The sequence below is a fragment of the Battus philenor genome, unplaced genomic scaffold (assembly GCF_028537555.1).
Source record: "Battus philenor isolate CCGP_79_NKW_IND1 unplaced genomic scaffold, ilBatPhil1.0.hap1 SCAF_9, whole genome shotgun sequence".
Taxonomy (NCBI): domain Eukaryota; kingdom Metazoa; phylum Arthropoda; class Insecta; order Lepidoptera; family Papilionidae; genus Battus; species Battus philenor.
The window spans coordinates 4,277,392-4,288,642 of NW_027181759.1; positions in this window are offsets into that span (position 1 = coordinate 4,277,392).

The following is an 11,251-nucleotide window of genomic DNA, read 5'->3' on the forward strand; positions in this document are numbered from 1 at the left end:
TTCAGTTTAATTTTTTGTCATTATTGTGCCTGTGTTATTATGTACATTATCGCGGTGTGAAATAAATGCGTATATTATCATACTCGTATCTTTTGAACTCATCCATGATTTGCATTCTTGTTTTCTTGTCTTTGCCATATGGAAATCAAAGACAGATTTACAACAGTCCTAAAAATATTTGCAATATTTTAGTTAAAATCAAACACCGTGGCACGATTTTTCTCGAAATAAATTACAAGTAAGCATTTTAATAATCAAATTATAACATACACGACTATTGTATTACTTCATTAATTAAGAGAGACATGAAGTTCATTAATTTAGAAATCGTCAGCCATGGACGGGCGTGTGCGTGACTTTTTTAAATTAATTCATTATTCAAAATTGAAAAGTCGTATATCTATTACAAATGCTATAACAATAGCCTAAATTGTGACAGGTGTAATGAAAATATCTAAAAGAATAAGTTCAATAAGTAAAATTAATTTTATTTTGGTATAAGATGTTTATAAAAGTCTTCTCTTACCGCGACAATTCTCGTATGAAATAGTTTTATCGCGACTAATTATAAGAAATTTTATTTTAGTAATAATAAGCTGATATTCAAATGGTCGCGGAAAATATGAGAGCAACGCAAAACCAGTCAAGGTGGCGAAGTTTGCGAGAAGGCTTATGCCTTACTTGGCTTTAATGTTGACTTATGTAATCAGTAATGCGAATACTTTTTTGATCATTCAAATTAACAATCCCATTTACGTTATAAAATGTCATTTATGATTTCTGTTAACAGAGTAAGTTAGTAAAATTATTTTTGTTTTATTAACACTTAAAAGAGTTAATTTAAAATATAAATTAAGAAAGTAAATAGGATTTCTTTATTAAAAAATTGTTTATTAAGTCGACGTTAAAAATGAATATATGTGTTAATTAATTTCTTCACATTCGCATTACAAAGAATAGAATTCAAAAGTTGCCAAAAATGAAATAAAATGTTGAGCAGACTTATCTCTTTCACAATTACGCCTGTATCGATTCATTTCAGCTGCAGGAAGTTTACTGCTGAACTACTACAACTGGAAGGTGGTCTTCCAGTTGTAGTAGTAGTACCATCGGTTCCTAAGAGAAACCGATGAAAGCAACCTGTATCCACCGTCAGCCTTAATAAGATCGTTTGCTTTGCGAAGGAACTGGCACATTAGTGGTCAAAAATTTCTGTATTCACATGAAGACATATGTATTAGATAGGTTTGTTTTATATCCTCTATCTCATATATGTATATGCATATATATATATATATATATATATATATATATATATATATATTATTTTAACTGTGTATTATAATGTGTAGTTATTTTTGTGATACATGCATTATAAGTATGTTAATCAAAATGTACACTAGGTTTTCAACCCTTTCTATTATTAGCCGCACACTCTGTTTTTCTTTGGTAAATAAGTCCATCCAATATTGTCTGGAAGCCGATGTTTGCGATAAGACCGATTTGTACCTCTTTTTCCTACCTCGTATTGTTTATTTCATTTTTCTGTAATTTAATATAGTGATCGGTAAAATGAATAAATGGGTTAATAAATCTAATATCTTAAGTATCATGCTGACTTACGAAAATATAGTAAAATACGAGTTTTGTAGATCGAAAAGTAAAAGCATTGTAAAAATCTGTGCACAAAATTTAAAACTAAGTGACCGCTGTACTACTTCCGTTAATTTAAAGGTTCATCATAAATTGTAAGTTATAAAATATTAAGAGATTGTATAAAATGATGTACCTCAACGAACCGTTGTCGGCGCGGCTGGTAAACAATAAAAACTTGATATTTTAAACGTTTTTTGTTATCCAAATTTACGAGTTATAAAAAAGTTATGTTCTACACACGTTTTCCTAACACTTAAGTCAAATTTAAAATTCTATAATTATTTTTTTGTACATTTACTTATTTAAGAATACTGTATTTGATTTTGTTTAATTTTTCATTGTACATTAGCAATATTTGAACATAAAAACTCAATATTTAATTACCGAACAAGCTTATCATAAGATTAAATTAGTTATCTTTCAGGCCCATATTACAAATATTTGAGACATTTTATATTATATTATTTAATTTTATACTTATAATGTTACACAGACAAAACTATTTTCAGTATATTCAAAGGTAATACACCGTGTTTGCGTCTGCGTGAGTGTGTTTATATGACAGAGTGAATGTGTGTGCGTATTCGTATGTGTAAAATACAATATATGCAAACGTATTCCATACGCTATATCTAAATTATGATTGAGATTATATACTATTACCGTTATGAACTGAAAGATATTATAATCAATTCAAAAACTAATAAAACATTGCAACCTTTAAATTCATTTGTAGATTATTACAGTTTACAGAGTTTGTAACAAATCAATTCCTTTTAATATTTGAATCTAAGATAAAATATTAATATAATATCGCACACATAGTTCTTTTTGTAATATTCGTTACGCAGTAACAAAATTTATCGCGCTCTAATCTCGAAAATGGCGGGAGAATACACTAAAATGAACGTAAAGGAAATCACTTCGTTCGAGTACATACATAAAGATTTTTATCTTTTTTTCCTTCCTCTCTTCTATTGCTAATTTAGTCAGGGTAAATTTCTTCAAAAAATATTTATATGTGATATTTATTATTAGATTAGATACAAAGAAGTATATTAAATTTGTAATTTTACATTGCAGTCGCTGAATACGGGCAGCGCGAGAGCGTTCATACGCTCTCGCGCTGCCCGTATTCAGCGACTTTCCGCAAGCCTTATCTATGTCGTCAGTCCACATAGTGGGGGGGGGGCTACCCACGCCGCGTTTTCAGGCTCCTTGTTGTCACTCGAGAACCTTTCGTCTCCAATGGCCATCTATTGCGCGATCGATGTGCCACTTCGGACAAACAATTCTTCGAGCTACGTCGGAGATTATGGTTCTTCTTCGGATCTTCTTATATCTGTTTTTTTAAACTATTTTAAAATTCTGGAGATTTCCGATATTTATGGGAGGCGTCAGCTACAATACAATTCTTTAGAGGACATAAGCAAATCATTTACATTGTTTCCGGAGCAAATATTTCGAGCACAAAGGTTTAATTCTTTAAAAAACCTAATAGATTCAGTCGTTACCTTGCGGAAGTCCATCCTAACTAAGAAAGGGTCTAATATATAGCTATGGTTAAAATTCACTGTTTTTTAACTAACCTACTGCTGTTATTAGAAAAATTTGCAGTAATGAGCTAGTTAATAGTTTTATGAATAAAAAATAAAGGACGTGCGCTATACACGGTGGACAGACGACTTTGTAAAGGTCGTAAAATGCGCTGGATACAGGTCGCTCCCAACCGCTATTATGCGGGATTCTTATGATCAGCTGTAGATTTCCTATAGCTGAAATAATGATAATTATAATGAAGAATAAAAATATGTTATTTAATGACACGTTTCTTATTAATTTTAATTTATCTAATTTAAAAACGAGTCCATTCATTTTTGACATGAATAAAGCTTTTCGTAATTTTTTTTTATTTTTAATAATACAACATAAGGATTAACCAACGAATAGACTAACTCACTGGAAAATTCGGTTCAATTTATATTATTAACTAGTACACCCAAACCAGTTTTTGTGCGATTTTTATGTTGTATATATTATTCAAATTAGAAAATAATGCACCAAGCTATTAATAAAAAAGGAGTAAATAGGATTTTGTACTTTTATACCTGGCTGCCGAGACATTTACAAGTGTTTATTGAAACGAATGCCGTCTCCAAAATTGATCATCAGTCACATAGTAACTGGAAAAAATCAACTCTACAGAAGCGATCTCTATATACTGCATAACAAATGCTTCATTTTAATTGTGTAGCGAAATCTATTCCTTAAGCTGTTCGCAAAATTTGTTCGCGTTTTTTAAGCGTTTTCTTTGATGGGGACCGTATCCAACCACTCCACCACATAAAAACATGTTTGGGTGTACATGACATATAATGATAAGATACCTAATCAAAATGAAAGAATGTTATTCGATGTTAGTTTTTAAATAAACTTTCAAATAAAGCATTAATGGAACAAGCTTTGATATTAAAAACAGAAATATCATCCTTGCATTACGTGCTAAAACATCCCGTGGGTCGATACCTTGCTACTATTGTGAGGTGTCACACCCTGTTTCTATTGTTGCGGCCCTTGTCGTCAATGACCCGATGAATTATCTACGGTTCTCTTACTTAAAAAGCTTTATGACAAAGGTACTTCTTTTTATTATTTTTATACCTACTTCGATAATATTACAAAATTAATTACAAATATTATCTTTAAATCTTGTGTAGGTTTATTAAAACAATACGTTCTCCCAAATCATTAACCATAGTAATCAATAATCATATGTGTAAAATATATTTTGTTAAATGTTTGAAGAAATTTAAATTGAGTTCGGGAGATATTTAATACTTTACCGTGATTTTCTTTTTGATTTGGTATTTTGGATCTTTTGAAATTTTAATTTGGTCAGGTCATTAAAAAAATGGTTATTAGATACTGTGGTGTACTTTTACCTATTACAATTAAAATATTCATTTTAGACCAAATTCCAAAACTGAATACACAAATTGAATGAAACGTCAATTTGTAATGGCACTAATTTCAAACTTATTTGGTCGAACAACTGTCACAAAATCACTTTGACTTCTGTTTCATTACGCCTTTATACAGTAAGCCACTATTTAAAAAGTCTTTTTTTTTAGGTTCTAACTAGTTCAAGCGAAATGCGAGCTGCCCCCTAGCGATCCTGTTATAAATCTATATGAGATGTCTATATGCAACAGTGGAAGTCCTATCATTAAAATCATAATAACGATAAAAATAATAATGCGGTATTTTTCACTGTTGAGCGCTTCAACAAACTTTTTCATAATTTCACAGGAATGTTTAGTTGTCAATATTTTACAAAGACTGAAAAGACTCTCATTTAAGATATCGAAGCTTGAGGGTTCCTTGGGGAATCTCTCGGGCCGCTACATACTACAGTTTCACCGAATTGGTTCAGTCACGAAATCATTGCTTCTTTTAGTAGCTTCATTAGTTATCCTATTTATTACAAAAAACTTAAGGGTATTGTTTCTGACTCGGTTCACGCTGTTATTTGGATACTTGTATAGGATTAAAGGCCACAGAGCTCCTATGTACAACAGTGACTGTTCATCCTTTATAACAGCAAGAACTCGGATTTATCATAGCTTGGGTCTACCTCCGTGAGGCCTGTTTTTTTTCAACTTATGATATATTGAGGGACCGAAAAGTAATGTCCCTTCCTTTAGTTAAATTCACATGACTGCGTTTTAATAAGTTTTTATTTCTAATCAACAATATATTCACCTTCGTTATCAACAAACTTTTGTCATCTAGTATACAAATTTTCAATGCCAGAGCGGTAAAAATCAATCAGTTTTGCTGTAAAATATCTTGACAGGAATGACATTACTTTCTGGTCTCCCTAATATAATCTGTTCTAAATAACTATGTTAATAAAATGAATCTTTGTTATGGGCAAAAGATATAAATATAATAAAATATAAATAAATATATCGTATAAATTTACTAAGCAAATAACTAAGAACATTTCACATTCCCTCACGCCTTTTTACCTCCTTCACGCTCTACTAACGATCGTCCAGTGATTTTTATGCCAATACAGCTATAGAGGCAATCGTGCAATAAATAGTATATCACTGGAGCGATCATAACGCTTGCTTGAAAATTGTTCACAATGCCATAGAAATGTTAAGGAAAATTTCTGTTGCTGCTTTTACTTGTAATGAAATTAGTAATAAAATGACTATTAAATTGTTTAAACTAATGAGCTGATGACTGTAACAATTGTAACTTACTAAATCCAGAGATAACCAGATAAGATTGAAAGGAAATAGACGGTGAAAGACCACGTGAACGATCACGAAAACGAACGAACCCCGCTGGTTTGATTAAGTCAAGCTGATAACTGACCCCTCTATTACAATTGTCTTAAGAAAAGCAGTTAAGAAGAAAACAGGGAAACAGCTTATCATCGATTCGGTCAAGCCGTTCTAAGGACACGACATTAAGTACTGAAAAATGACTACGTAAAAGAATGTGTTTGTAAAAAAATTCACTAAAAACGACGAATCTTTACGTTAAGACCAGGTATATAATTTAAAAACATTCTTCTTCTTTCTTCAGTCGATAGACGCCCACTGCAAGGCATGGACCTCCCTCAAAATTTTAATCCTCCCCCCAAATTTTCCTCCTTCCCCAAAATTTTCCTCCTCCCCCAAAATTTTCCTCCTCCCCCAAAATTTTCCTCCTTCCCCAAAATCTTGCGCTGGCCTCTCACATTGGTGTGAGACCACATTTCACTGCCATGCGACGCGTAAACAGACGCGTTCAACTGGGAATGACTCGACCAACGTTCAGTTCGCATGGATGCGAATTGGTTTGGGTTGCTTGTCAGCCTACTCTATTTATTATTTTCCTAGACTAATAAATAACATTTTATTCATAATATTCCTTTATTATTTTTAATGTTATAAATTAAGATTGAAAATAAAATTAGTAGATTCTGACTGCATTATTTTTTATCAACATAAGTCGTAAGTTGGTATGTCTCTATGACCCCATACGTAGACCAGCGTTATTCCATATCTAATTGCTTGACAACAAAACTAGACGCTACGTACGTTTTAAGATAGATGTATTGTACCATATGTACCTATCGTAGATCTCTTGTACAAATAATCCGGAGAACCAATATATAAAAGTGTGAATAAAAGGCAACTTTACCCTAACGCCAAATTTTTGTTACAAGCAGAATTATAAGTAAAAACACCAACTTACTTTTTAGTCTAACAAAGTTTGACAGATACACTGAAATTCGTCATTCAGTTAAACTCGGCTATCTCCAAAATTGTTTTAGTGATCCAAGATTCTCTCGAGGAATTCTGAGCAGCTGCGCCCGCCTTAATCAATTTACTTTGAAAATTTGATCAATTCAGGGGTATTCCCCTAACGTCAGCGAGTGTAACTACTTATATAAACCAGAATAACTTGGACGAGAATTTTGTAACAGTACCTGCAATTTATATTGCGGATTAATCTGGATTTAAGATTTTGTTATAGATATTAGTAATTACTTTTAGCTGCAATAGACTTAGTGCAATTAAATTTATTAGCCTGTTGCAGTCAAATATAAAAAATGGATGAATAAAACTTATTTTATAATTGATTGATTTAATGTTTTAATAATAAACAATGATAACTTACAAAAATAAGTCATAAAATGGAAGATTATGTTTAACATATATATATATATATATATATATATATATATATATATATATATATATATATATATTTGGTTTTAACTGACGTCAAATGCTTGCCATCTAATAATTGCCAGTTAGTATTATTATAATTACTTGATACCTTTTTTCTCTTAAATATTATTTTTTCTCTGGGCCAAAATCTATATATTTGATTGGTGGACACACCTTCTTGTTAAGATCATCTGAAGATACTTATTGCAAGCCGCTTCAAACCTAACCTTCTGGAAATCTATAAGGGAGACCTATGTTCAGCTGTGGACATCATACGGCGAATATTTCTCGAGATTATATCAGTAAGTACTAATTCTAAGTGTTTCATTTCGATCGAATCGTCGCTTTCCATTAGGCGATTTGAAGATAGAACGCAGACAAGAAAGCATTAGAAGAATAAACCTTCCTCAACCGACAAGACGCACTATTTATGTATTTTATGCTGTGGTAGCATAATGAGTAAATAATCTGACATATGACCATAAGTCACGAGTTCATTTTCCGGCAAATATTTTTGTATAAATAACATAACAACGTTATTATTTATCCTAATGCTCACCCTTGTAGAAGGAAAATTGTGAAAACACCGGCACATTGAATTAACAACATACGTTAAAAAATATTCTAGTGAAATTTTATATTTTAAAAATGCTATGAACTTGTTTTAAGTATTAATAGTCGATCTAATTAAACAAACCGATTTATATCACCGGTCATCATATAACAAGTCTTAACTGAACAACAAATTGTCTGGCATTTTAAAAGAGTTTTGAATCTTCCTTTATATTTAGAGATTAATGTTTTCTTTTCAATACAATATTTCTAACGACAAGAGAAAGAGTAGCCTAAGCAACATGTTATTTACGATTGTGAAAAATGTTTTGTTTACTATCAAAACAAACAAGGCGTATACAATAAAATACATTCAATTCACTAACAATGTTTACAATGCTCTGTAATAAAGCATTGTGATTCCATTTTTATGCAAATATTTTTATTATTCATGTCGTTAATAAAATTGTTGGAATTTTTATTTGTATTTTTTAATGTAAAGTAAGTTAGAATATTATTCCAAGTTTTATTTCATTTCATTGCTACTCTGTAGATAAGACGATGAATCTACAAAATGAATTAATTTCGCTGTATCTTACACAGATCTTCACTATGCTAATTAATTTATTTGTAATTTATATTGCAACGTATAAAACTGTCTTGCTTTATTTTAATTTGGTTACTTAATATTTTATACCTTCTTCAATATTAAAACAAATATTACTGACAAAGTATATAGTAAATATATGTACTATATATGTAAACCTAAGAGTTATATACATATGTTACTGTGAGATATTTCTATGAATAAGATTTTTAAAATCCTCAATTTCATCACCATTTCAGCCGCAGGACATCAACTGCTTAATATAAGCCTTCCAATTGATTTCAAAGAGAACCAGATGGTAGCGGGCTGCATAGACTCTTGGAACGTCATGTAATATGAATGATATAGACATTTGTTTCTATTCGTATCCAGCTCTTGTACTGAATGTTAAAAGATCCTGTACAAACAACTTCTCAGATATTATTATTAACTTTGAGAGATGTAACTTACACTATACATTTACTTTATTTTCATATTTGTATTTATTTACATCATTCATACGTCGCTCGCTAAGACTACACGACATATTGATACACCCCGGGTGACTTTCTTAAAAAGAACGTTTCAAAATTCATTTGTTTATTTCTTTTTAAAGTTAGTTGGTTACAGTAGATTTCGTCCTTTCAACCTGCAGACGCCCACTGCCAGGCATACGCCTCCCCCAAAGATATCTATGGGGGATACACCATAATCGACACTTTCACCTGGTGGTTTAACATTCGCAGTGTAGTATTATTATACGCACACGACGCCGGTGTCCATCATTTGAAAACTTATGTTTAAGCAGTGGCAATCCTATATAATTAATGCACAATGTTTAAATTATATAAGATTGTATCCTGAACCTGCAATCTTAAGTCGCAAAATCGTAAGTCTACCTGCTACAGTCGATTTAGTGAAATTAATTATCTAATTTTCAAGATAATAAATAACATAAATGTTGATTTAACAATTCTTTTTCTTTATTATGCCTATGTCGGCCAAAACTTGCAGTTGTTCAGAAAAACATAAAAAATATTCACAATTCATTTTAAAACTGTAATATGCAGGAGCTCGAAGTACCTTATTTATAAGTAAGATTTATATACGTTTTTAATGCATTTAAGTTTTTTAAACATTTTTTTCTTTTTACGTTTTAACTGTGTTTGCCACAAAGTTTCTCGGCCTAGTGGTAAACTACGAAAGAATGATAATTGCCTAAGTTCACCTTTTCACTTTTCTAATTTCAATTTTCTTTAATTAAATTTTGATTGACTTCACAATTAATGATACATAAAATATTATATCAATATCCCTTGGTGACGTCATAACTTGAGAACGACTTTACCGATTTTCTACGTTTATTATTTGAAAATTTTCTTAATATTTTCTAGAAGCTTCGTCAAAAAAGAAATTTGCTGATATATGAAAATTTTGTCGCAAAAGATAATGACTGTTTTAACAATGCGCACTTGACAGTTCGCTTTGAAATTCACGGTTCAAGACCCCTTTGAACGTCGTATTTTTATAACATAAAATGATTTATATTGTCGCTTAACAACAGCCTCGGTCAGAATTCACTGATCACAAAATTATTCTCTTGATTTCACATTTAATTAATAAATAAAATGATCACTCAGAAATATGCAGCGATCATTTATTTTTTCTTTTAAAAAGTGGAAATCGCAATACAAAGTCAACCGTGACAGCTAGTTTAAAATAAATTAGATAGAATCAAAAAATTCAGCGTCTAACTTAAGATTTATTCCAACCTAGTTTCGAGATTTGTTCAGCAAACATAAATCCATTCAAACGATAATGTCTCAGAGCGCCTGACTGATCCGCGCACTTGGTTCAGTAATTCTCAGAACATTTGAAACGAGCTTAGGGCGGCTTTTGTTTATCGCATTGACATTAACAAGGGTGATAAGGTGAAACGGTATTTAATTTGTCCATTGACCGCATTGTTAGCGCCTTAGTTCCGAATTAGGCATCTTGTATTCGTTTCCTTGCGAAACAATATTTTGCTTTAACTTTATTATACCAATTATTTATTATGTCTCTGAATTAAGGCTTTCAACCGATCCTGGTGGAAATGTATAAGAGAGGTCTATATACACCATAGGCTATTTCCTACAGCTGATCTCTCCTTTTTGAAAACTATGAAAAGAAGAAACGTTCAACCGTACGCTATAGAAGATGGCAAAGAGAAACCACCTTTGTGCGTTTTCATTCATTCTTCGAACTCGAAACAGCAACATATATGTCACTAGTGTCAAAAATCAAATCGGCGTTCGAATTCGAACGCGGAATAATAATTTGAATTTAAAAAGTATTGTATTCTTAGTGGTCAGTAATGATGAAGCGTTCCTATGTGAACGCTTCATCATATTAGCTCATCATTATATATGAAACTCTTTATAACAGGTAGTTATAAGTTTTACATGATAACACTGCAATCCTGGTTGCCGTAGTGGATTCCATTTGTAGAATATACTCATGAGTGAACTGATGAATCCAGGTCTCAATAATAAAATGAGTTTTTTTATCACCGTCATTTTAGCCATGGGACGTCCACTGCTGAACATTAGCCTTCTTCATTTATTTCCAATAATACCGGTTGAAATCAGCATGCATCAACGTATCTTAATGACTTTTGCAAGATTATCTGTCTACCTAGTGCGCATGATATTCCGTGGTCTCCATTCCGGAACTTTAAGAA